The sequence below is a fragment of the Myotis davidii genome, unplaced genomic scaffold, assembly GCF_000327345.1.
Source record: "Myotis davidii unplaced genomic scaffold, ASM32734v1 scaffold3939, whole genome shotgun sequence".
Lineage (NCBI taxonomy): Eukaryota > Metazoa > Chordata > Mammalia > Chiroptera > Vespertilionidae > Myotis > Myotis davidii.
Genome location: NW_006290327.1, coordinates 8,849 through 14,170, shown reverse-complemented (window position 1 = coordinate 14,170; position 5,322 = coordinate 8,849). Strand labels below are relative to the sequence as shown.

Sequence of the window (5,322 nt, the reverse complement as noted above, 5' to 3'; positions counted from 1 at the left end):
TCTCTCTCTCTCTCTCTCTCTCTCTCTCTCTCTCTCTCTCTCTCTCTCCATCACTCTATAAAAATCAATCAAACAACAATAAAGATTTCATTAAAAAAATAAATAAATAAAAATGTCATTAGACTTCTCAATAGAAACACTTAAGGCCAAAAGAGAATGGCATGAAGTATTCAAAGTAATGAAAAGCAAGGGCCTGAAGCCAAGACTACTCTATCCACATAGGCTATCATTTAAAATTGAAGGTGAAATAAAAAGCTTTCCATACAAAAGAAAAGCTTAAAGGAGTACATTACCACCAAATCAGCAATGCAAGAAATGTTCATGGGACTGCTTTAGGAAGAAGAAAAGGAGAGAGAGAATAATAGGCATAAAGAAAATTAAAATGGCAATAAATATATATCTGTCAATAATAACCTTAAATGTAAATGGATTAAATGCTTCAAAAGACGCAGGGTGACTGAATGGATAAGAAAACATGACCCAAATATATACTGTATATATGAGCCACCTCAAAATAACAGTAACACAAACTGTAAGTAAAAGGATGGAAAAAATATTCCACACAAATGGAAAGGAAAACAAAGCTGGGGTAGCAATACTGATATCTGACAAATAGACTTCAAAACAAATGGGAATGATTCAACAAGAGAATATCAACCTTGTAAGTACGTGCACCCAATACAGGAGCACCCAAATATATGAAAAAAATCTTGATGGACTTTAAGGGAGACATCAACAGCCATACAGTCATAGTAGGGGACTTTAACACCCACTGACATTACTGGATAGATCTTCCAGACAAAAAATGAACAAAGAAACAGAGGCCTTAAATGACACACTAAATCAGATGGATCTAAATGATATTTACAAAACATTTCACCACAAAGCAACAGAATATACATTCTTCTTCAGGTCATATGAAACATTCTCAAAGATAGACCACATGTTAGGGCACAAAACAAGTCTATACAAATTTAAGAAGATTGATATACCATGCATCTTCTCAGATCAAATGGCATGAAGTTAGAAATCAACTACAATAAAAAAAAAATAAAAAACACTCAAATACTTGGAGGCTAAATAGCATGTTATTAAGCAATGAATGTGTTACCAATGAGATCAAGCAAGAAATTTAAAACTTCGGGGAAAGAAATGAAAATGAACACACAACCGTCCAAAACCTATGGGACACAGCAAAAGCAGTCCTGAGAGGGAAGTTCATGTCATTACAGGCCTACTCCAAGAAACAAGAAAAAGCACCAGTAAACTATCTAATCCTACAACTAAACACATTGGAAAAAGAAGAGTAAGAAATGCCCAGAGGAAATAGAAGGAAGGACATAATAAATATTAGAATGGAAGTAAATGACATTGAGACTAAAAAACAGTCAAAATATCAATAAATCCAATAGCTGATTCTTTGAAAATATAAACAAGATTGGTTGTGCCAAGCCAGCACAACCATGGGTGAACCTGAGAGGGAGCAGTGAAGGATTTAGAAAAGACAGATAAGAGAAAAACGCTGGGCCTGGGTAAGACGCTGCTCTCTGACACAGGTTCAGATGATAAGGTCAAGCTTACAGCTATAGCCTTTGGCTATAATTTTGCTGGGACTTGCACATGGCTTTGCCACAAGAAGATCATGCCATCTCATTAGTCTCAGGCTTGAACCTGTCCAAACGCTGTAGCCACTCTCCACATCTCCCCATTTTTTCTGTTTTTAAACATTTCCATTTACCTCATCAAAAGTTCTGGGCAAATTATGCAGCATAACCAAAACTCTGGCTATTAACAAAACAATAAACACAGTAATGTTAATGTAATGCAGCAACAAGAGAGAACAAAACTCTGGCTATTAATAAAACAGAAACAATAAGAGAAACCAAACTACAGACATGTTAACATTTTCAGGATATCTTACTCAGAGTCCTCAGATTTGGCTGCACAAGACTTTACAGAAAACTGGCAGCTCGCCAATGCTAGCATAGTCAGAAACATAGCTTCCACTTCTTGCTTTTTTAACATCTGCTGGGCCTCAGTTGCTAGCTTCTTCAGCTGAACCCATGTTGGCACCTCGATTCCTTGTGTGTAGCCTTCATTATGTTCTTCTGAGCCACAACTTTCAGTCTTTTGAATGGAGGAACAAAGAGCTTCTCTGGGTCCATTGTGGTGATGCACATAATGCTCTGGCACCCAAGTTGGCCACACTGCTCCCTCTAAAAAGATACAAACATCCTCTTCTCCACATCATTACTGGATCTGGCAAAACCATTGTCTGATTTGTGCATCCTTCCACCAGGCCAACTCGGCGGAGGCTATTGCACTGGAGGTCTGCTGCCCTTTGGTTGCCGTACAATCCTCTGCAACATAATTCAAAAGATTTAACACATAACATCCTTCTCCCCCTTTTTGTTTTTGTAGAGTAAATATTTGTGTCACCTCAGGGCCCTTGAGATATCACGAAGCTGTCTCTCAGTTAACTTCCCAAAATACCACACCTGGAAAAGCTGTCAAATATATCCAATTTAAAAAATTTTTTTCTTTTTCTTCTCCTCCCGCCTTGCCCCTGGAGGGGAAAACAATGGCCTGTTAACTGAACCTGCAAAACCCCATGAAGTCCAGTGCCCATGAGCAAACAAATTACCTGTACTTTCCTCTACTTCTAGTCTTACACTTAATCTGTATCTTATTTTCTATCTTCTACTTAATCTAGATCTTATTTTCTATCTTCTACTTTACTATTTAATCTATCTTCTATTTTTCTACTTAATCTGTATCTTTTCTATCTTTTTATCTTATTTTCTATCTTCTTTATTCTATTTTCTACCATTTATTTTCTACTGCTTGTTTTCTACCACTTATTCTCTACCGCTTATTTTCTCTACCGCTTATTTTCTCTATTTCTTATCTTCGCTACCAGGATTTCCATTTTTTTGCTTTACAGTTCCTAACAAAACTTAAGAAATTTAAAAAATACTTCAGTAACCATTGTCTTAGGGATCCCCTTCCTGAGATCCTGAATTTCCTATGTTTTACACCCAGCAACTACCAAACCTCACTCCCTACCTTACTTTTGCTTTCTGCACTTACTTTTGTTTTCTGAGCGCGCTTCACTGGAGCCTCCATTCACCTTCCAATTGTAGTTCCCCTGTATTCAGGCCCCACATAGGGCACCAAATGTGCCGAGCAGGCACGGCCATGGGTAAACCTGAGAGGGGGCGGTGAAGGATTTAGAAACGACAGACCAGAGAAAAAAGTTGGGTCTGGGTGGGACACTGCTCTCTGATGGAGAGACAGCACCATGGCCTGCAAGCCAAGTCTTTATTTTATAGCCATTTTCCATGAGGCAAAGTAAGGGAGTGATTACAACGTTCTTGTGGGTTTCAAGTCTACTCAATTACATGCACCTGATCAAGCTTTGCTTACTTGCTGGACCTCCCACAGCCCATATCACTCAGCCATGTGGGACCACAGGTGTGGACCATAAGGTCAAGCTTACAACTATAGCCTTTGGCTATAATTGTGCTGGGACTTGCACATGGCTTTGCCACGAGAGGATCGTGCCCTCTCATTAGTCCCAGGCTGGAACATGTCCAAATGCTTTAGCCGCTCTCCACAATTGGTGAACCCCTAGCCAGACTCATCGAGAAATGAGAGAGTACCCAAATAAATAAAATCAGAAACCAAAAGGGTGAAGTAACTACTGACACCACAGAAATACGAAAGATTGTAATCAAATGCTATGAACAACTATATGACAACAAACTGAATAACTTGGGTGAAATGGACAAATTCCTAGAAACATACAATCTTCCAAAACTCAATCAGGAAGAATCAGAAAACATGAGTAGGACAATAATAACTGATGAAAATGAAGCAGTAATTTAAAAACTCCGACAAACAGAAGTCCAGGACTGGATGGATTTATAGGAGAGTTTTACCAAACACTCAAACTAACACCTATCTTCCTCAAACTATTCCAAAATATTCAAGAAGAAGGAACACTTCTAAACTGTTTTTACAAAACTAGATAAAGACACTACACAGAAAGAAAATTACAGGCCAATATCATGAATTAAAATAGAATCTAAAATCCTCAACAAAATATCCTTAAGCAAATATGATCCAGCAATATAGGAAAACACCATACACTATTATGAAGCAGGTTTTATTCTGGGGATGCAAGGCTGGAACAATACTTGCAAATCAATAACCTGATACATCACACACACAAAAGGAAAGATAAAAATCACATGATCATATCAACAGATGCAGAAAAAGCATTTGACAAATCCAGAACCCCTTTTTGAAAAAACTCTCAGCAAAGTGGGAATAGAGGTATCATACCTCAACATAACAAAGGTCATATATGACAAACCTACATCCAACAACATATTCAATGAGCAAAACCTAAAAGTGTTTCCCTTAAGAACAGAAACAGGGAGAAACCAAGATGGTGGCATAGGTTAACGCCGGAATTTGCTGCCTCGAACAACCACTTCAAAAATACAACTAAAAGACAGAACAGACATCATCCAGAACCACAGGAAGGCTGGCTGAGTGGAAGTTCTACAACTAGGAGGAAAGAGAATAATATACCGCGACTCAGAGGAGCCCCAGTGCTGAAGTCAAATACTAAGGTGCGGAGTGCATGCAGAGCGGGCTGGCGGCAGAGGGCGCGGTTGTCTGTTTCAATTGGGAGGGAGTCTCAAACTCTGAGCTCCACATCCGGGTTAGTCTCTAGGGACCCAGACTCAAACGAAACTGTCTGGCTTTGGTCAGAACTCAAAGGCAGCTTTCTCTCCGAGGTTTGCAGCAATTGCTGGGACTCTGAGAGGCAGAGCCCCTGGGGACAGGACTGAGAGCAACCATAACTGCTTACTCCCCCTGCTCAGTAGATCCCTCAGGAATTGCCCCACCAAAGCCCTGCACAGAGGCATTTGCAGGATAGCCTTAGGCAAAGGCTAGATTAGCACCGCCCTAGAGATCCAGCACAGAAGTTCTCCCACTGCAGACACAGCTGATTCTCATAGCCAATTTGCCTGGAGGTCAAATCACCCCCAGTATTACCAACAATCGAGGCTTAACTACAACAAGACTGCCCACAAAGACCACAAGGGGGTGCACCAAGAAAGCATAAAAAATGCCAAGACAAAGAAGCATGACAGAAATGGAGGATATAGAGCTCAAAACCGCACTTTTAAGGTCTTTCAATAATTTTCTAGAAACTGCCGATAAACTTAATGAGATATACAAGAAATCTAATGAGACCCTCGCTGTTGTGATAAAGAACCAACTAGAAATTAAGCATACACCGATTGA

The 5,322-nt window shown here is 39.5% G+C and overlaps 1 long non-coding RNA gene across 1 annotated transcript in view; it reads left to right on the top strand.

Moving 5' to 3' along the window:
- Positions 1-5,322, top strand: part of LOC107183029 — a 20,465-nt gene that overhangs the window by 7,071 nt on the left and 8,072 nt on the right. The window lies entirely within an intron of this gene.